Genomic DNA, 22,887 nt, shown 5'->3' on the forward strand with positions numbered 1-22,887 from the left:
TCAGGAAAATTAAAGTCACCCATGAGAATCAGGGCATGCGATCTAGTAGCTTCCGCGAGTTGCCGGAAGAAAGCCTCATCCACCTCATCCCCCTGGTCCGGTGGTCTATAGCAGACTCCCACCACTACATCACTCTTGTTGCACACACTTCTAAACTTAATCCAGAGACACTCAGGTTTTTCCACAGTTTCGTACCGGAGCTCTGAGCAGTCATACTGCTCCCTTACATACAGTGCCACTCCCCCACCTTTTCTGCCCTGCCTGTCCTTCCCGAACAGTTTATAACCATCCATGACTGTACTCCAGTCATGTGAGTTATCCCACCAAGTCTCTGTTATTCCAATCACGTCATAGTTCCTTGACATCACCAGGACCTCCAGTTCTCCCTGCTTGTTTCCAAGGCTTTGTGCATTTGTATATAAGCACTTGAGATAACCTGTTGATCGCCCCTCATTCCCAGTATGAGGCAGGAGCCCTCCCCTCACAGACATTCCTGCCTGTGCTTCCTCCCGATATCCCGCTTTTCCACTTACCTCAGGGCTTTGGTCTCCTTCCCCCGGTGAACCTAGTTTAAAGCCCTCCTCACTAGGTTAGCCAGCCTGCTGGCAAAGATGCTCTTCCCTCTCTTCGTAAGATGGAGCCCGTCTCTGCCCAGCACTCCTCCTTCATGGAACACCATCCCATGGTCAAAGAATCCAAAGCCTTCTCTCCGACACCACCTGCGTAGCCATTCGTTGACTTCCACGATTCGACGGTCCCTACCCAGGCCTTTTCCTTCCACGGGGAGGATGGACGAGAACACCACTTGCGCCTCCAACTCCTTTATCCTTCTTCCCAGAGCCACGTAGTCCGCAGTGATCCGCTCAAGGTCATTCTTGGCAGTATCATTGGTGCCCACGTGGAGAAGCAGGAAGGGGTAGCGATCCGAGTGCTTGATGAGTCTCGGCAGTCTCTCCGTCACATCGCGAATCTTAGCCCCTGGCAAGCAGCAGACTTCTCGGTTTTCCCGGTCAGGGCGGCAGATAGATGACTCAGTCCCCCGGAGGAGAGAGTCCCCGACCACCACCACCCGCCTTCTCCTCTTGGGAGTGGTGGTCGTGGAACCCCCAACCTCAGGACATCGCATCTCATGCCTTCCATCCAGCGGAGTCTCCTTCTGCTTTCTCCCCCCAGACATATCATCTGGTCCACTCTCCGCAATGGTACCTGTGGAGAGAACATGAAAGCGGTCAGTTACCTGTGTCTGTGTTACTGGAACCCAGACATTCTGCTTACCTCTTCTGGAGGTCACATGTTGCCAAGCTTCTTCACTGGCCTCTTGGCTCCTCTGTGCAACCTGCTCTATATCTTTAGAGCTTTGTGCCCCTAGAAGCCTATCCTGAGTTTTGTCCAGAAAATCCTCAGTTTCTCGTATACAACGCAGGGTCGTTATCTGTTGCTCCAGACCTTCAATCTTCTCTTCCAATATGGAGACCAGCTTGCACTTTGTACAGACAAAGTCGCTTCTGTCCTGTGGAAGAAAGACAAACATGGTACATCCAGTGCAGGTCACAACAGCTGAACCCCCCCCTTCCATATCACCTACCTACTATGAGCTTCCTCAGAGACGTTTGCAAGATGTAAGCCTCACTGAGCTCACTCCAGGCGAACTCCCAGGCAAACTCCTGCTGTGAGCTGCTCTGCTGTCCCCGCTGCTCAGCTGGTTCGCTGCCGCTCAGCTGGTTCGCGAGGCTCTGGCTATTTTTAAACAGCCAGGCTTCCCTGACGCAAACACACAGACACCCTAATGCCCGCCCCCTGCAGGCTAGCAGCCAATCAGACACTCACTCAGGCTCTCTCACTGCCCTCCCAGCAAACACACGCTCGGATACTTCCTCAGCAAGCAAACACACACACTCGGATACTTACCAGTCCCAGTTGGATTTGGGGAAGGGGTTGGAATAGGGTCAGGGAGGGGGTGGAGTTGCGGCAGGGACTTTGGGGAAGGGGTTGGAATGTGGGCAGGGCAGGGGTGGGAGGAAGTGGGGCAGGGGTGGAGTCGGGGAGGGGCCAGGGGCACAGTGGGGTCGAGCACCCACCAGAGTCAGCAGAAGTCAGCACCTATGGTTCCAATAAGAACTAGATAAGTTCATGGAGGTTATCAATGGTTAGCCAGGGTGGGCAGGGATGCAACCCTATGTTCTGCATTTCCCGAGCCTCTGTTTGCCAGAAGCTGGGAGTGGGCAACAGGGTATGGATCACTTCATGATTGCCTGTTCTGTTCATTCCCTCTGACACACCTGGTATTGGCCACTGTTGGAAGACAGGATACTGGGCTAGATGGACCACTGGTCTTACCCAGTATGGCCATTCTGATGTTCTTATCTAAAACGCAGATGTATGTGACCCCCCCGCTGTAATCCACAAGACCTCACTCCCCTCCCAGAATGGAGATAGAACCCAGGAGTCCTGATGGGGTCTCTCTCTCTGCAGAGTTAGTAACAAAGTAAGAATATACATTAAAATTCTAAACCTAACCACTGTCCCTTAAGTTACTTGCCAAAAGATGTCAGAACATGTTAGTGTGACGTTATTGACATAATCTGTAACCGTATAGATCACTGTTGCAACCACTGTTATAGATTTGCAGCAAATATTGTACAAAGGTTGTCATGTAAGGTGTCTATGGAAAGGTTATGATCTGCTAATTATGATTATGCTATCTGTGTGTGTGTAACATTTTTGTAGTTAAAGTTATGAAAATTGGCTATGTACTTATATCTCAATGTGTTTTGATTTCAAGAAGCCTTAGTAAAGCATTTGGTCAGCTTCTTGAGAAAGTAATTTGCAAGTTAAGTGCCCAATCAAGAAACACTTAACTGACAATAGACTTTGGGAGACTCCAATCTACATAGAAGTCTTCCTGGAGACATTCAAGATAGCATGCGGGCAATGGCTGCCGCCTGTGAAAACTGAGTCATGCATGGACATATGATTTGCCCATGTGACTCCAAACTCCATTTTTCCTGTCATTGTCCACAGTAAGAACAAAGAGGTGTTCTTACACCTGGAGGAGACTATAAAAGGCTGATGCCTCATCTCCATCTTGTGTTCAATCCCGCTTCATACCTCTGGAGGGACTTTGCTACAAACTGAAGCTTTGAACAAAGGACTGCATAACCCATCCCAGCTGTGGATTTACTCCAGAGACTTGATTTGAACCTGTAGTTTATTTCATCACTGCTACAAGCCTGAACCAAGAACTTTGCCATTACTGTATGTAATTGATTCCATTTAACCAATTCTAGCTCTCATCTATATCTTTTTCCTTTTATGAATAAACCTTTAGATTTTTAGATTCTAAAGGATTCTAAAGGATTGTATATTGACCTGGGTCTGGGGCTTGGTCCTTTGGGGTTGAGAGAATCTCTTTTCTTTGACTGGGGTTTTGATTTTCATAACCATTTTTCCCCATAATGAGTGGCACTGGTGGTGATACTGGGAAACTGGAGTGTCTAAGGGAATTGCTTGTATGACTTATGGTTAGCTAGTGGGGTGAAACCGAAATCTTCTCTGTTTGGCTGGTTTGGTTTGCCAGTTGTTTTGCACGGCAAGTGCTGGGAAGGAGGGAGGAGGAGGAGGAACGTGGCGTGCTTGGGGAAGAGGCATGGCCGGGGCAGGGATTTGGGGAGGGGTCCAGTAGGGACAGGGAGGGGGCGGAGTTGGGGCGGGGCCAGGTGGAAACACCCACTGGCGCCAACGAAAGTTGGCACCTGTGCCTGGAATCACGGTTAAAGTCCCCCCCCCCCCCCCGCAACCAAAATCTGAAATGGTGCCCCTGTGATACATGTGCCAAGTAAGGCAGGGGTGACAGAAAGGAGCTTTGAGAGAGTAGAATCAGCTGCTGGAAGAAGATGGTGAGTAATCCGCGTCCTGGAAGGAGAGTAGAGATGTGGAAGGAGATATAGAAACCCAGTGGAAGATAGGGTGCAGGGAGAGCCAACAAAGGACAAATGCCGAATAACAATTTGGGAAAGATGGCGCATTTCAGCCATGGAGATCTCACACAGTCTGGCTGGAGTCTGCAGGTGTTTCAGTGGCAATTCTCATTTTTGGGCAAGACAAGTAGGTTTGTTTGTTTGTTTGGTTTAATTCTTATTAATTTCCTGAAGGGTGGGGGAAGTCCCAGGGCTACTTCTGTTGCACCATTTGCAACTACAGACAGGATCTCCTGGCTTCAACCCAAGAAATCCTGAATGCAAATCTTTGAAAGGACATTCCTTCCCACCTGTGGAAATACCATGCCAGAGTGAATAATAAATTGGAGAATTGGTCTGAAATCAATCAGATGAAACTCAGTAAAGATATGTGCAAAGTACTACACTTAGGAAGGAACAATCAAATGCACAACTACAAAATGAGGAATAGCTAGCTAGGCAGTAGTATGCTGGAAAAGATCTGGCAGTTAGAGTGGATTGAAAATTTAATACAAGCCAACAATGTGATGCTGTTGTGAAAAAGGCAAATGCAATTCTGGGGCATACTGACAGGAGTAAAACACAGGTGATATTTGCTCCACTGTACTCAGCACTGGTGAGGCCTCAGCTGGAGTACTGTGTCCAGTTGTGGGCACAAGATGTGAACCAATTGGAGAGAGTCCAAAGGACAGCAACAAAAATGATAAGATCTTCACCAACCTGACCTATGTGGAAAGGTTGTAAGAATTAGGCTTATTTAGTCAAGAGAAGAAAAGGCTGATGCGGGACTTGATGATCATCTTCAAATAGGTAAAAGATTATTCGAAAGATGATGAGCAATTGTTCTCCATGTCCATCAAGGGTAGGGCCAGAAATAATCAGCTTAGTTTTGAAGCACGGGAGATTTTGGTTAGATATTGGGAAATCTTTCTAGCTATAAGGATAGTTAAGCTCTGAAACAAGTGACCTAGGGAGGTTGTGGGCTCCCCATCATTGGAGGTTTTTAAGAACAGTTTGGTCAAACACCCATCAGGGATGGTCTAGGTTTACTTGGTCCTGCCTCAGCACAAGGGGTTAGACTATATGACCTCTTGGGTCTCTCCCAGCCCTACATTTCTATGATTAGAGCCCCCAATGTGAGGGGTTAGGGTCACTGAGAAGGAGATCTCAGGATTTGTGGGGAAGAAAGTCCCAGTTCTCATGGAATGGCTCTTCCTCCAGGCAGCTGATCTGCACTGCTCCAATAGCAGTGACCGCAGAGAGGTCCAGTAAGAGTATCTTTAAGCAGCATTCACTCTTAGTTGGGATCAGTGGGGGTCTGTAGGATGATGCTGCAGAAAGCAGGTGGTCCCTGGCTCTAAGCCTTCCTGTCCTGCCCACAATCTTGCAGAGCATTTGTGACACTACACCCCATATTCTTCATAGAAATATTAGTATGATATGAATATGGCATAACTAAGATATGTTTTATGCAAGATGGGTCTTGTGAGATATCATTGGAAAAATTATGATTTGCCGAATATGATTATCCTATTTGTATACATGTATCAATTTCTGTATCTGAAGTTAGGAATATCGTCTATGTATCAATTACAAAAGTGTTTGCACCTGGGGCACGCCCACCAGACAGAATGCAGTCAGTCTGGATGGGCCATTAGGGAGAACAATAGGACTTTGAAGATGCTAATCTCCCACCTTCCTGAGAAACTTCCTGAGATGCTACAAACAACCTTTGACTCATGGCTGCTTTGACACTACTGGGTTATGTTATTAAGTCACCTGGTACTGGATTCCATGATAGAATACCAGTATTTTTCCACTGGGGGTGAGATGAGTGTGTGTGTGTGTGTGTGGAGAGAACCATACTGGAAAACAAAGGGTTCCCACCATATGTAAAACTTATTTAAGACAAGGGAGTGACTTAATCAAGAGTTCATTCTTCACAGAATCCCTGCCCAGGAGGACTGCTGGAAACCTCTAAGGGCATATCTTCACTAGCAACATTAAAGCACTGCCGTGACTGTCTAGTTGTGGTTCTCTCCCAGTGCTATAAAAAAACCCACCTCTACGAGGGGAATAGCTACCAGCACTGGTGCACTATCTACACTAGCACTTTACAGCGCTGAAACTTGCAGTGCTCAGGGAGGTTTTTCCACACTCCTGAGCGAGAAAGTTGCAGCACTGTAAAGTGCCAGTCTAGACAAGCCATTAGAAACAAAGCCAGAGGAGTGGGAGAAGGGAAGAAGAGTTGAGCCCAAGCTGGACAAGGTGTCTGGCCTGTGAAATAAATACCTGGAGTTTTAAGCTGCAAGCTAGACAGCTTGTCTTCAAGAACCTCTACAATCTGCCATTAAGCAACATTTAGGGTGAGAAATTACTACTTGTAACCAGTTTCTTTAGTGTATTAAGCTTAGTTTGTGTGTTTGTTTTATTTGTTCCGTAATCTGCTTTTACCTGTTTGCTGTTCCTTATAATCACTTAAAAATCTACCTTTTGTACTTAATAAAACTTGTTTTCTCTAAAAACCAGTTTGTGGAATTCATACCGGGGGTGGGGGGGCGCGAGGGAAGAGAAGTTGTGCATATCTTCGTCTACATTGAGGGAGGGGGCTAATTTTATGAGCTTATGCTGTACAGTTTTCTGTGCAGTGCAAGACAATACAATTTTGGGTTTACACTCCAGAGGGGGTGTGCACTTGAGTGCTGGGCAATTCCCTAGCTGAATCTTCCCATGTAGAGCTGATTTCAGTGTCTGTGTCTTTCTGCAGCTGGGTTTGTCCCTACGTGTGTGTGTGTGTGTGCGCGTGCGTGTGCTGGAGGAGGCTTGAGGGCCTGGCTCAGCAGCAGAGTGTAAGGGAGCCCAGGCTGATGGAACAGGTGGGCTCAGTGGTACCCCAATACATCAGGTGTCACCCCAGAGGAGAGGGGCAACACATCACAGCATCAACCATGCAAAGTCTTCTGGAGCCCAAAGAAGAGAGGAATGTCACCTTCATTGTAGCATTACCATCACTTCTTCTCCTCCCAGAAAGACTCCACAGGGGCAAGGTGCTTTCCATTCACAGAAATGGAGAGAATCATCAGGATCTAGCTAGCCTAGGCATCATTGGTGTGCCAGTCACCATGCTGCCAGATCACCATTACTGAGAGTGGTACCCACTTCTACCATGTTTGTGCACCCTCCATGTCATGGGGTCCACTTACCACTGGTGGTGCATCCTCTTGGCCATCCTAGGGATTAGCTCTGCCAGATGCTGCCTTCCTCTGGCAGTGCCCCTACCCATCATCTTTTTTCACCCTGCGAGCCCCTCTCACTCCAGGAACCTCAGCCTTCTCTTTGTAACTTAGCCCTCCAGCCCGGTCACTATGTAGTTCTTCCTTCCATGGGATGGGGTCAACAAAGTCTTTCTAGAACAAATCCTACCAGGTCAGTGCCACATCCTCAGTGGCTGGTCGTGAGACATGGGCCCACCCATTACTCCAGGCTCTTGCACAGGGACCCTCTAATCAGCAGCCAAGGTCTGCACTCCTATCACTTGCTGCTTTTCCCATGAGCCTTCTCCTATCTTCCTAGATTCCCCCCTCTCTGAGTTTGTCAACCTCCCATCTCCCAGGGAGTAACCATGAACTGTCCCCCTGTGGCCTTCAGCACACCTCCAGGGAGTGCCTGAAGCCTACCTCCCTACAGCCTCCTCCTATTCTCAGGCTTTGGGCTTTATACAGGACCCCCCTGCTCAGGGGTGAAAGTAACTAGGCCATTTACCAGTACGGGGCGGGGTGGCTCTGGCCCCGGAAGGGGCGCGGCCTCGGGCAGAAGGGGCAGGGCTGGGGGGGGGTCAGCATCCCCTAGACAGCCCTTCCAGGCCACCTGGCCCATGCTGCCAGGGGTTCCCATGTTGATTTAAAGGGCCACGGCAGCACTTTAATGTGGGCTGGGTATGGGCTGGTGCGGGTTCTTACCAGTACGCAGTATCGGCCTGTACCAGATCATTTTCACCCCTGCCCCTGCTCCTGCCCAGATGAGCCTGGCTTCCAATTAGTGGCCTCTTTGCAGCCTAAATCTCTCCCCTGCTTGCTGCTTAATTGGTTGATTGGGCCTGCCTGGCCTAATTCAACCCTTTCAGGACCAGCATGGGGAACACACCTGTTGTCAATAGCTACTGGTGTGGTGCTCCGCTCTTGTTCGATGATGATAACAGTCGGCTGCGTGCATGTTCCCTCTGTGTGCTGCCCCAGCTCTGCGCAGATAGCTAACACAGCAGACCCCGAGAGAACCCCCCAAAACCACAGACTCTAGTAAGGTATGAAGGAACCCAAGCCAGGTTTATTGTCAAACGAAGCACAGTAATAGTTCCCTATAGACTCTACAGGGCATACTACGAATTTGTGCTCCCTGGCAATGGACACAGATCAGTCAGTGGTGGGACACTCCACTTCCCCCTAGGCTGGACAAAGATATGCACTCCGGGACCTACTTTTATACTGCTGCAGGACAGATTACTCATCATAGTTCAAATGAATCTATCCATCATGTTCTCCTTTTGACCCTGTCTTTAAGATGCACCTGCCTGTTCCTTGTTATGTCTACGGAGTGTCTTGCCGCCATCTTGGCACAAGTTCCTCTCCTTAGCACTTATGTGTGTGTGTGCACGTGCCTCTAACAACCTTTTCTTGCCAACTTCTGTGAGTGGGACCTGCCTCTGGCTCACAGCCCAGCTTTGCTTATCACTGCCTGGAAGTACTTTGGTTCAGGCTTTACTTTGGTTCAAGCTTCAGGCCTCAGACTGGGCCTCTGATTCAAGAATTTATGTTTCAGGGCCTCCTCTTACTACAACACCCCGTCACACTCCTCCACCATTGACACTCTTGAAAAGAAAATGTTTTCTTCCTGGTCAAAGGAGCTGAAGATCTTGCCACTCCCAACAAATATAGGGATCTAGAAGTGCTCCTTCTCTCACTTCTATCATGCTGAGAGAAGCAGACTGGAGCATGCACCAAAGAGGTAGCTGAGGATGATGCACATTCACTCATTCCAGCAATATATTTAACTGTGAAAATCCATTCCATGTTTTCCCTGATTAAAGCCAAAGTATGTCAGTTTTAAACTCTTAGGTTTGCCTATTCACCCAACTGCTGTTGTGTTATTTAAATTTACTGTTTAACCTGCTTCAGGAAGAAAAAAAAAATAAAACAGGCTTGCACTGACTATGGGAAAAAACAATGGGGAGGACACATAGTTCTTGTTATTGTTTTGTGGGACCCTGTGTACCTACAGCCTTGCTGGAGCTGGGCAGGGTGACTCTGCTGGAAGGGCCAGTATCATATAGAAATTGGGTGTAGTGGGTACAAGGCATGCTCATTAGCTGTTTGAAGGTAGGTGGGTGATTTCCATTGTGGGCAAGCAGCCTGGCAGAACATACCCACAGTCACTCCCTGAGGGTGGACCCAGTAGGAACTCAAGCGGAGGGTGAGGAGTTTATAAATAGGAGGAGTGGTAGCCACTGGAGGACTCAGTGGCAGAGCAATTCAAGGACCAGAAAGGTCTGTGGGAAGAAAAGTGTTCCAGGGACTTTATCAGTTTGTTGGCTTGACTGCAGATTCCCTCACCACACTGGAGAAGAAGAGGATGAGAATTGCTGCAGGCTGTGCAAACTGAAGATGGCCATTGCAAAGTCTCAAGGGGAGACACTTAGACTATGACTTTGTGATGTTGCACCCCATAATGCTTTATAGAAATATCCTTATGAGTGTAAATATGACATAGCTGGAACGTGTTTTGTGTTGGATATGCCATGTAACATATCTCTGCAAAGGTTATGATCTACTGAATATATGCATCCTATTTGTATGCATGTATCATTTTTGTATTCAAAGTTATGAATATTGGCTATGTACTTGTTTGATTTTAAGTAGCCTCAGTGAAGCATTTGGTCAGCTTCTCAAGAAAAGCCTATTCTCAGTAAGTGCCCAATCAAGAAACACTTAAGCTGGCAATGGACTTTGAGAGGTGCCAGTCCACATCTGAGCTTTTCTGGGAACGTTCAGGCTAACGTGGGCAATGGCATTGGCCTGTAGGGAACTGGGTCATGCATAGATATGTGACCTGTCCATGTGACTCCAAAACACCATCTTGTAGCTGTGATTCTGCATAGGAAAACACATAGGGTTTCCACCCACAAGAGACACTATATAGGGCCGTGGGAAACCCCTCTATAGGGTCTTCAGCTGGCTTAACAGATGGCCTCTCCACCCCAAAGAGATGCCCAAAAGAAACTGGAACAAAGGACAGTAACTACAGGGGTGTGAGTGATTGCTGGACCCAGACTAGGAGGAAGTCTAGTCTGTAAAAGAAGCTTATTGGAACATCTCTGAGGGTGAGATTTACCTGCATTTAGTTTCTTACTGTATTAGGCTTAGACTTGCATGTTTTTGTTTCATTTTGCTTGTTAAATCACTTTGTTCTGTCTGTTATTACTTGGAACCACTTATCCTACTTTTTATATTTAATAAAATCACTTTTTACTTATTAATTAACCTAGAGTAAGTATTAACACCTGGGGGAACAAACAGCTGTGCATATCTCTCTATCAGTGTTATAGAGGGCGAACAATTTATGAGTGTACCCTGCATAAGCTTTATATAGAGTAAAACAGATTTATTTGGGGTTTGGATCCCATTGGGAACTGGGTATCTGGGTGTTGGAGACAGGAGCACTTCTTAAGCTGTTTTCAGTTAAGCCTGCAGCTTTTGGGGGACATGATTCAGACCTGGGTCTATATTTGTACCAGGCTAGTGTGTCTGGCACAACCAGGCAAGGTACCGAAGTCCCAAACTGCCAGGGAAAATGGGCTCAGAGGTAGTCCCAGTACATCAGGTGGCACTTCTAAGGGGGTTTCTGTGACCCAACCAGTCACAGACTTGTTTCCCAGACTTCAAGGAGCTGGTGTGCCCTACAGAGGATTTGGACACCATTTCATAGAGGAGGGTAAATCCTGCCAGAGAAGAGGCCTAGGAGAGGGTAAGCATGTGCATAATTGAACTTGCGGTAGCAACAAGTACTATAACTTGGGAGGGAACCCCTGGAAATCTTAACTTTAAAGAGTTGTTATTGGTAACAGTCACAACTGTTTCATGCATTATAAGCAAATGGTTATATACATACAGTAAACTTTTCCTTTACAAATTATGTGTCACTTTCATTCTCTCAGAGATTTATCTCTGCATAATAGATATAGTGAGAGATATTCAAATCCTGAAAACACTAAACTCTGGCCCTGTGCCCCTTCAGAGAGGTAAACTGAGGTATAGGAAAGGGAAAAGAAATATACCCATTTGCATATACCCAGCCCAGATAAGATGAGGTGCCCAATACCATGGTGATGAACACTATAGGTAGACAGAAGGATCTAGTGACACCATGGGTAGGTGTACAGAGAACTGAGTTCAGATCCTACCTGTGGCTACACAATTACATGCTTCCCTCCTAGTTGCCTTTTTTGTTCATAAGGTAAATTCATAGTAGGACTGAATCTAGCTTTGAATGAGGTCTAGAGCTGGAACAGCACAGGGTGCTGCAGGTCCTGGGCGAAGTGCACTGGCAGAGTAGGGGATGTGGGGGAACTCAGGGCTGGAATAGAAATGGGCTGCAGCCTGAGGTGCATTGCACCTGAGGTGCATCTGGCAGAGCTGGGGATGGCAACACAAGAACTAAAAGAGAAGGGAGTGCTACAGCTCTGCAAAACCATCCTGCCACAAACCACTCCTCTTGGTAATCACAGCTAGAAGGTGCTGCCTTAGGTGAGTCTCTTTTAGGCACCAAGAAATGACAAGGGCAATAGGGAAGGACTGTGTGATAGACTGAACTGTTACGGGGGGGGGGGAGGGAGAAAGGGGGAAAAACAGCTGACTCCAGCTAAGCAGTCTTCTCAGAGGCTGCTGAGAGGTGGAAGGGTCTGGGCTGTCTAAGCCACACCCAGCTCATTCCATGGGAGGGACGGACGGATGGAAGGATGTATGGGTGAGGTAGCACTCTAGCAGTCTGAAGCAGTACCTAGGAGTGCCAGAGAAAAATGCTAGAAAGGGGCAGGAGAAGAGATAAACACCTGCTGAGAAAAGATACTGAGTTTGGGGAGTTGGGTACAGGCACAGGCTCAGGCTTTCTTCCCCAGGAAACTGTGGATCTGCCATCGAGGTCAGAGGCCTGTGGGGAAACAGGACTAAAAGACTTTGGGAGTAGATGATGATAAAATACATTTTGATCCACCCATCCATGTCTATTACCACATATTGTCTGGCTGCATTTTTTTTTGGTCCCTCTGCCCTCTTTTTCTCTGTTGATCAGGTTACCTTAGCTCACCAGGCGATAGCTTGGTGGCATGATGAATCACCCAACTTAATGCAGGAAAACTGGAGAAAATAACCATGTTGAAAATAAATGACCAAAGGAGAAGGCAAGTAGTGGAAAGGGGAATATGGACTACAGGCTAGCACATTGCATTGGGATGCTGGAGCTCAGAGCTGTGTTCCTGGCTTTACCACTGGCCTGTTGGGTGATCTTGGGCAAATCACTTCATCGCCCTGTGACTCAGTTTCCCCATCTGTAGAAAGGGGGATAATGATACTTACTTCCCTTTGTGAGTTCTGCTGATGGAAGGAACTAGGTGGTGTTCTTTCACTGGGATTTACAGTGCTTTGGCTCTTCCAGAGGTGACTCACAATCCTTACAAATAGGGTTGCCAATCCTCCAAGATTGTCCTGTGATGAAACCTCCAGGAATACATCCAACCAAAACTGGGGGGAGTCATGAAGGCAGGGATTGTGTTGAAACTCAGTGGGAGTTCTGGGCATCTAACTTTCTGGATCCTTTCAAAATCTCTGCCTTAATTTTTTAAGTGCTAGTGGCAACCTTGATGCATATTTGTAAGTAGGGTTGCCAATTTTGCCAATTTTGATGCCAGATCTTATTAGAAAGGGATCAAGGCATGAGAATTAAGTGCCATCCACTCACCCCACTTTCCCTCTAGCTACATTTAGCAAGTAAATTTTGAGCTCTTGCATTTGGGAGTTACCACTACACCCTGGATTTCATTTACTGCAGTAAACCTACCCTCAGCCTTATTCAGTACTGAAGCTGTGGGTACTTACCTGGTGGTTTTGCTTCTTCAAGCCTCAGTTCAGCAGTCCACCCCAGTTCAGCCAAGCACTTAAGCATGCACTTAACTTTTAACACATGCTTAAATCCCATGTTAAGCTCCTTGCATGCTTATGGGCTTGGCTGAATAGACATGTTCAAATGCTCTCTTGAATTGGGATGTTCTTTATGCTGTCTTTAGCCTGGTGATTATTTTCAAACTAAGGCACAGTAAAGGAAATCTCTAAGAAATGAAAAATAAAAATCTTTCTGTGTGTATATGAGAGAGAGAGAGAGAGAGAGAGAGAGCAAGAACAGGCAAAGAAAGAAGATTGAAAGGCTCATTTTGTCTATTGAAAAGATTCTGTTTAATAAAAAATTTAAGGCATTTTAGTCTCTGAGAGCAGCCCATTCCCCTTTAAAATAAATCCCATCATTCTATTTTTCATCTTGCTTTAGCTCCTCACTGTTCATCAATCAGCCATTTGTTCTGCTCCCCCTACATCATGGTCTCCTCCAGAGACTCTCTCTCCCGGGTTCCCTATGAAGTGGATTGCACTTGATGCCAGAGGGCAGGGAATGAGCTGAAGAGTTACTTCTAAATAAATAAACAAAGAAACACACTTACCAAAAAAACCCACTTTTTACTACAAGGAATAATGTTTTATGCGGGATCGTTAAGGCAAAGAGAACAAACAAGCCAAACTTTTTCCCAAGTACACAGTCCTGTGTGGGATAATACAATTCACAAATGTGGTGAATAACAGCCTAGAACTTAAGGTGGCTTTTGTGCTGGGATCAATCCATTTCCTTGTGTACAAAGGACTGGATCATAAAAAAACTAGGACTAGAATTTTCAATGGCAACTAAGGGAGTTAACAAATATTTAAGGGCAGAAGGGAACATTAGGTCATCAAGTCTGAACTTCTGTATACCTCAGGCATAAAATTTCACCCAGCTCTCTCTGTACTGAACACAATATCTGTGTTTGACTAAAGCAGATCTTCTGGAAAGGTGTCCAGACATCAAGAGACTGAGAATCCACCACTTCCCTTGGGAGTTTGTTCCAGTGGTTAGGCTTCTGACACCCACTGAAATTCATAGAATCATAGAATTGTAGGACTGGAAGGGACCTCGAAAGGTCATCTAGTTCAGTCCCTTGCACTCAAAACAGGACTAAGTATTATCTAGACCAGTGGTTCTCAATCTATTTATCACTTGGGCTGCATATGCCCACAGACCACCCACAGACCCCTATGCCCAGCACCTCCTGCCCAGAGACCCCTCCACAGTGGGGCCAGGAACAGAGGCCCAGGTGCAGAGCTGGACCCTGCCGTGGGCAGTTCTGACCTGCACCTTGCTCTGTGGGGCTGGGCAGCAGCCGCAACCCAGGCCCCGTGGCAGCCCCGACCCTAACCCTGGACCTGCTGTGCTGGATTGCTATGTCCCCTCTCACTTTTTTCTTCTCCAGACTAAACAAACGCATTTTTTCAATCTTCCTTCAGAGGTCATGTTTTCTAGTCCTTTAATCATTTTTGTTGCTCTTCTTTGGACTTTCTCCAATTTGTCCACATCTTTCCTGAAATGTGGCACCCAGAACTGGACAAAATACTCCAGTTGAGGCCTAATCAGCATGGAGTAAAGTGGAAGAATTACTTCTCTTGTCTTGCTTACAACACTCCTGTAAATGATGTTCACTTTTTTTGCAACAGTGTAACACTGTTGACTCATATTTAGCTTGTGGTCCACTATGACCCACCGATCACTTTCCGCAGTACTCCTTCCTAGGCAGTCATTTCCCATTCTGTGTGTGTGCAACTGATTGTTTCTTCCTAAGTGCAGTACTTTGCATTTATCCTTATTGAATTTCATCCTATTTACTTCAAACCATTTCTCCCATTTGTCCAGATCATTTTGAATAGGATTAATATCCTCCAAAGCACTTGCAACCCCTCCCAGATTGGTATTGTCTGCAGACTTTATAAGTGTACTCTCTGTGCTGTTATCTAAATCACTGAAGAAAATATTGAATGGAACCAGACCCAGAACTGATCCCTGTGGGACCCCATTCAATATGCTCTTCCAGCTTGATCACTTTCACCTAAGCTGCCTTGCATTTTCAAATTCTCAACCAGTTTCTCCCTATTTGTCCAGATCAAATCTGGAACAGCCTCTCCCACAGTAGCTTTCTCCACTTCTGAAATAAAAAAAATTGTCTCCAATACATTCCGAGAACTTGTTGGATAATCTGTGCCCTGCTGTGTTATTTTTCCAACTGATGTCTGGGTAGGTGAATTCCCCCATCACCACCAAGTCTTGTGCTTTGGATGATTTTGTTAGTAGTTTTGTTAGTAGTTAGTAGAGCCTCATCCACCTCTTCTTCCTGGTTAGGTGGTCTGTAGTAGACCCCTACCATGACATCACCCTTATTTTTTACCCCTTTTATCATTACGTAGAGATTTTCAACAAGTCTGTCTCCGATTTTCATCTCAACCTCAGTCCAAGTGTATACGTTTTTTATATATAAGGCAACACCTCCTCCCTTTTCCCCTGCCTGTCCTTCCTGAGCAAGCTGTACCCTTATATACCAGTATTCCAGTCATGTGTATTACCCCACCAATGAATCTAGTTCCTCTTCCTCTTACTCAATAGGTGGACCCCATCTCTGCTTAGCAGTCCTTTTGGGAACAGGATCCCATGGTCAAGGAAGCCAAGTCCTCCTGGTGACACCATCCTCACAGCCAGGTATTCATCGCTAGGATGGATCTGTCTCTGCTTGGGCCCCTACTGCTGACTGGAAGGATCGAAGAGAACACCACCTGTTCCCCAAACTCCTTTACTCTTACTCCCAGAGCCCTTCAGTCACTTCTGATCTGCTCAGCTTCATACCTTGCAGTATCATTAGTGCTCACATGGATGAGTAGGAGGGGGTAGTAATCAGAGGGCTGGATGATCCTCAACAGTCGCTCCATAATGCCTCAGATATGGGCCTGGCAGGCAACATGCCTCCTGGGATGTCATGTCAGGCTGACAGCTGGGTGCCTCTGTCCTCCTTAGAAGAGAGTCACCAACCACCACTACTCTATGTTTCTTCCTGGGGGTGGTGGCTGCAATCCTCCCAGCCTTCGGGGTACATGGCTTCTCCTCCACCACCTTTGGAGGCAATTCCTCATGGCTCGTTGCCAGGGCAACATAATGGTTCACCACTATGGTGGGTGGGTGGGGGTAGGGGTGGAGCACTGCCTGCTGCCAGAAGTAATCAGCATCTAGTTTCCTCCCTATGACTGAGCCATATCCTCCTTCCCTGGTAGCATGACAGCAGTCCTTTCTAGCTGGATAGTTTCCTCAGCCTTGGACATCTCCATATGAATACTCTCAATGAATTTCTCATGGACACGGATGCACCTCAGCAGAGCCTCACCCCCTGAGAAAAGGGCTGAACCAGGCCAAAGAGGCTGTGCGAACCAACAGCCAATCAGGGAAGGCCTGGGGGGAGACAATCTGGGCGGGGGAAGGGGCAGCCAGTCAGGATGAGGCAAGGTCCTATATAAAAGCTAGGGAGCAGGGCAGTCTCTCCCTGACTGGCAAGGGAGGAGGGCTGGCTCCTGAGTGTAAAGGTAGCACCTTGGACAGAGCAGTGCTGGGGAGCTCTGGCCAAGGAAAACCCCAGGCTGCAGGCCTTGCTAAAAAGGGCTGAGCAGGTGCACAGGGCTGATGGGGAAGCGGCCCAGGGACAATAGTTTGACAAGGGGAGAGAAGGAGGGCAGAGAGGCTGCTGCTAGAGGGTCCCTGGGTCGGGACCCAGAGTAGTGAGTGGGCCTGGGTCCCCGTGTTGTATCACACCTGGCTGAGGAGGAGCATGGCCTGATACAGGCTGTGGCTGACCCCTGCGACAAAGGGGCTAGACTTTGAGGCTGCAGTTGGCCACTAGAGCTAGTGTAGATCGAAGACTGCCGATAACACCAAACCCCTAGAAGGGAGTGAGACTGGAGCAGTTGGCACTGCTGGAGGGCAGTGTCCTGAAAAGGATGCTGCCGAGCGGGGAGCAACGTGGGTCCCCAAAGCAGCAGAGCAGATGAAGGGCAAAGCATCATGCGCAAAAGGTGCTCCATGACTGGACAGAGCTAATTCCCGGAGCAACCAGCGGGAAGCACCAGCGGTGATGAGTCCAAACCCTATCACAGTCAGTAAGAAGTTCTTGTGGAAGCAAGGGCTGCTGGGTTGGACCCTACTTATGTTAGTACTATGGCTTTATCACATTTATTTCAGGGTTTTTTTATAGCACAAGGGAGGATGCAATATCACTGAAGCCATTTTGGAGAGGTCTCATCCTACTAGATCGCCAGTAGAGCTGGCTGATGTTTTCTTTGCACAAAATAATGTGGGTTTTTTGTTTTGTTGTTTTTTTCAGAAAATTTTCATATTGGTCAAAATATTTTAGTTTTTCTTAGAAAAATCAGAAAACTTTAAAAAATATTGATTTTTGGTAAAACAAAAACCAAACTGTCTATTTTTAGTAGTCATTTTTTGGTTTTGAAAACCAAACTTTTTACTAAAACATGAACGTTTTTATTGAAAGATTTTGGAATACCAAAAGTGTTCTGGGTTTTGTTTTTACACTAAAAAAAAATTAAATAAATCTGAGAAATGTAAGTTTTTAATTTTTTAAAATTTCTCAAGTTTTTTGGGAGAGGGCATTCTTCAACCAGCTGTAATCTCTAGTCATTCTGCCAGGCACACCTTTAGTTGTTAGTTTCAAACTTATGTCCTAGAAAAAATAAAGACTTTCTTCCTCCTTAACTACTACTTGTTTCTTCTTCCAGTGCTCCTTATCAGGGTATCTCACGCTATGGAGAATACATGGTTTCTGAGCTCTCCCAAGGATCCATCTGCAACGATAAAAAGCCATGTCACTCTTACTCTTGCCTGTCAGCCATACACTAGTTTAGACACTTGAGGCAGGTTAACGAATTAGCAGAGCTCTCTCTGCAGTTTGACTCAGTCGTGTGTCTCCAGCAGTCATGTTCCAGCAGTCAAGACATGAACTGGCACCCTCTTGGTCAGGCAGTAGCTGTGGTAAGTAAACTGAAAAGGGGTGCCCTTCTGGCTAAGGCAGTATGGTCTATATTGAGCTCATTGCAGCTGGAAAGTTGCTTTTCATATGGTTTCCCCATACAACCCCACACAGGTATCAATATTAATATGGATTGGGGAGATATGCAATATGAAATAGATGTTTCCAATAGAATAATTCTCATTGTATAGCATAAGAAACATTCAACAATGTGTACTACAAGGAAACTCCATTCTGGTGGACTATTATATCTGGCTCCTTATTTATTATTAGTTTTGTAATACTACTACTCAGCATGCCACTAATATGAGGGTTTGCAACTGGAGCTCTGCAACTGAAGGGGAATGGAGTCCAGGTTTCCTGAATCCTACGCTAGTGCTCTATTAATTTGGCCTCTTTTGATCTCAGTGGGAATTCACATAGGAAGGACTGAGTAAAAAGCTAAGATGTGACACTGTATAAAAGGTGACCATGTTGACACTAATATATCGTCCTGATGTATCATCACTGTTGCACAATTGTGCTAAATCTTGTACAAAGTATGTTGTGGTGTTACCCATACAACCTAGGGCACCCCACCATTACCCTGCCATGGGCTCAAGGCATAATCTGGTTAATTCAGGCACCCCATCCTTACCCAGTGTAACAGGGCATAGCAGGGCCCCCTTTGCTCTAAATACCACTCAGAGACCTTGTGGCTCAGCAATCACCAGTGCAGTTTATTTATCAACATTTTTGCACCACATACAGCTTGGGGGTTTCAGTCTGAAGGACTTCCCAGCCTCTGCAGCCAGGAGAGAAGAGCTACCACTCTCTGTCCCCCCCAAGGCTTTTATGCAGCCCCAGGCTAATCAGACTGGCAGCTTTTTCCCCTTTGCCAATCAGGCACAGGTTTCTCTAGCCAACTCCAATTTACCTTCCTTAGTTGGAGCTGGCCTGACAGGGCTGGCTCAGCAGTTCTTACCCAGCACTTTGTTTCAGGGCAAAACATGGTCATTTTAAGTACCCACCATTACTTGTCCTGGGTTTTATTAACAATTGATCAATGGAATACACACACTAAGCATACAATGCTCATCACTCCCAACAAGGCAGATGAACTGTTCTTGATGGTCAGTCACAATCAGTATAGTTAGCAGGGTGTTGAGGTCTGGCAGCTCTAATCTTAGGCTCTGTTCTGGAGCTAGGTTCCAAAGAACTTCCCTTTGGACCCCAGTTTTTATAGTTAAAACTTGGGTCCTATTTAGCTATACCTTAACCAAAGTACTACAAAACCATATTTTTCACCAATCCTAGCCCACCACCTAAGAGTTAATTTACATTTTGACAAAAACAAATTAAAGAACAGACCATGATAACTATAGGTAAACAAATTGAAATATTACAAATTAAAGAACAGACAAAAGCAATTAATCTTTTCAACCAAAACTGCTGGTAAGTGGTTTTGTCAGAGAGTTATCTTGCAAAGTTTTCTGTATACATCTTAAGATTTGTCTGTTTAGTCACCATTGCTGCTATTAGTGCAGAAATGCTTCTTAACAACCCATATTATATTGTTTTGGTGCAGTTTAGAGGGACGTGGCACCCTGCTTCTTAGCTCATGGCTGCTGCTGTCCTACTAAGGTTGTTGCTTCTTACAAAAAAAAAAAAAAAGGCCTTGGCCTACAGTGTAAGGTATCATTGGAAAAGTTATAGTCTAAGTATGATTATCCTGTGTATATGCATGTTGGGTTGGGGATTGGTCTTGCTTTGAGCAGGGGGTTGGACTAGATGACCTCCTGAGGTCCCTTCCAACCCTGATATTCTATGTATCATCATTGTATAAGAAGTTATAAAACTTTGCTATGTGTTTGTATCTCCAACCTGCTGTGTTTCTGGGTAACACCCCAGAACAGATTTACATTAAGGCTAGCCAGCCTTCTTGATGGGCCATTAAGGACAATCCGCTCCTGGAACCCCTCCCACGTCCTCTTCAGGCAGCATATAGGCAATGAATGCCTCATGGCTCAGCAAGGCACATGTGACCCAGAACTCCGTGTTTGTGCCAGTAACTTTCCATGCTCCTGGACTAAGAGGTATAAATTGCAGACTGTGACATCATACTTTTTCTTCATTCCTGCTCCAAATCTCTGGACTGTGATTTTATAAAAAGGGAAGCTTTGAACACAGGACTGATGACCCCCAATCTTTTTGGGTGATCCTATTGGAAGCTAGGAGATTTAATATCATCACTATTATCCTGATCTATAAATGCTGAAATTGATTGTAATGTATGATTCATTTTCATCTCTTAATAACTTTCTTTCTTATATTAATAAACCTTAAGTTTTCCATTACTAAAGGATTGGCTGCAGTGTGATATTTGGTGAGACCCTGAAAATGTCTGTTGACCTGGGGGTAAGTGTCTGGTCCTTTGGCATTGGAAGACCCTAATGTGTGGTGAATTTTGGTTTTAATGATCTTTCATCACTAAGTCTGGTTGTCTGGATGATAACCAGGGGCTGGAGTGCCTTGGGGACTGTTGTGTGGCTTTCTGTGTAATGATACAAGGTCTCACTTTTGTTACTGGCTTGGTGAAATCTCCTGATATAATATACCACCAATTCTGACCTGAAATTGGCACTCTTACCAGGCAGCGTGACATTAGGACCTCAAGATTTGGTCCTATAATAACAATATTCACATTAGCCCATTGTCATCTTTTTAACTTGACAGGTAAATCATCTTTCTTGGTTTTGCTGGATTGGTTGGACTCATCAGGTTCCACCAGGAAGTTCTGTCCTCTCTTCCTCTATGATAAAACCAACAGAGGTGAGCTGAACCAGTTGTTAAAGCACACTAGGGCCCAAATCCTCAAAGGTATTTAGGCACCCAGTTCCCACTGCTTTCAATGGGAGTAAAATGCCTAAATAACTTTGAGGATATAGGCCTATGTGCTTCCTCCAAGTTCTCATCTTAGTCACTGCACTTGATTATTCTGGGAACTGGATGGAAAATGAGTTTTGTTTTTCAAGGAAAATTTCAACTTTTAACTGAAAACCAAACTGCATATTTTTGGCTGAAAATCACTAAATTTTTTTTAATTTAATCGGAAATCCCATTTTCTATTAAAAAAAACAACAACAAAAAAAACCACTAACAGTTTAGGTGGAAATTTTTTGGCTAGCCCTAGTTAATTCTTTAGCTGAGGTACTGCCTCTGCTATGTTGCTTATGTTGTCCCCTGAACATTATTTTGTCCCCTGAACATTCCTCTGTTGAGAATGATGCTAAAAGTTTGGATGACGAAATGGAGCAGAGAAGCAAATGGTTGACATGGGGATTTTATTACAGGACGTATCAGTTTTGTTGGTGGTTCTTCTGAGAGTGACCTGTGGGCACCAACCTGTATCCCAAGGCAGGTATTTGATGGTGGTAGAACCCAACAAGTTCGGCATGTGAATAGGTAGGTTGTAGACATAGCCATGGTGGAACCTGCAACTTGGTAGATGGGCTAATCTTGACTGAGGGAGCTTGCTGGTTGGATGAGCTCATGGGTAGACTGGCTATTCTGAAGTTGAAGCAACCTGCCAATTTGTGGCTAAGTGGGGTGATTAGGGGTGGTGGAGGCTGCCAGTCTGCAGTCCATGATGGGTGTGCTGGATATGGTGAGAATAACCAAAGGAACATGTGATGACCGTGTCTGATACCAGAAACTCCACAATTTTGCAGATGACCCTATGGAACAGATTAGCCTGTAGCTTCAGGCACAGAAGATTAAGGCTCAAAATAGACTATTTTGTAGATGATATGAGCTAAGCTCACCTAGGCCTAGCTCATCACATAAACAAAACCCAAAGAACATTCCAGAACAGAAGATCCTGACCTCATCCAGCAACAAGTTCCTGAGAAGACTTGTCAACTGGCTCTCGGTGGAGAGGGCAGATAAAGGGTTAAGAGCCCGGGATGGACAGCAAAGTAAGGAGAGGACAGTCTGCAAGGGCAAGGCCTCCTTTCTGCCATGAAATGTGGTTCTGCAATCTTAGCCTAATTGCACAGGGGTGTTGGTAGCATGTCAGCACTGTAGCAAATCCAGGGAGGTTAAGACCATGTTAATTTGTACACACAAAGGGATTGCAGAAATTAGGAAGGGGGAGGAAGAGAAAGTATGAGGGAGGAGGAGGGATGACACTGAAACATGAAAATGCTGTGCTTGTGTGGTGTGTTTTTGTTTTGTGTTTGTTTTGTTTTTTTCTTCATTTCCAAAGCAGGAATACAAATGATCCCAACAAAGCCCAAGCTGTCCTGAAACCCTGTTGCCAATTAGTGCACATCAATATTTAATCAGATCTATGCTATTGTGCAGCCCGGGCTGTGCTACTTGAGGCCCTGCCACGCTAACTCTCTTCTCCCATCACAGACACACTGTTATGACACATAATGATATTGTCAATTAATAATTTAAAGCATTTTTTCTCCTCTTTCTCCCCCTCACTCTCATTAACAGAAAATGTGGAACAAGTTCTGGGAGGAGGAGAGAAAATTAACTTCCCTACTGTCATTCAAGGTCTCAGCTGCCCTCCTGCCTCCATCAGACAGCTGTAACTGAGTGATCACAGAATCATAGAAGATTAGGGTTGGAAGAGACCTCAGGAGGTCATGAAGTCCAACCCCCTGCTCAAAGCAGGACCAATCCCAACTAGATCATCCCACGACTTTGTGATTGATGCTCCCAGGAGAGGCTGGCTGG

The 22,887-nt window shown here is 45.9% G+C and overlaps 1 long non-coding RNA gene across 1 annotated transcript; it reads left to right on the forward strand.

Moving 5' to 3' along the window:
• Positions 1–20,190: 20,190 nt before the first annotated feature.
• LOC122461754 lies at positions 20,191–22,625 on the forward strand. The gene is made up of 4 exons (XR_006283911.1): positions 20,191–20,234; positions 20,875–20,970; positions 21,492–21,603; positions 21,870–22,625. It is a non-coding gene; the product is annotated as an uncharacterized LOC122461754 (long non-coding RNA).
• Positions 22,626–22,887: the final 262 nt, after the last annotated feature.

Source organism: Chelonia mydas, chromosome 9 (assembly GCF_015237465.2).
Source record: "Chelonia mydas isolate rCheMyd1 chromosome 9, rCheMyd1.pri.v2, whole genome shotgun sequence".
Classification (NCBI taxonomy): Eukaryota; Metazoa; Chordata; order Testudines; family Cheloniidae; genus Chelonia; species Chelonia mydas.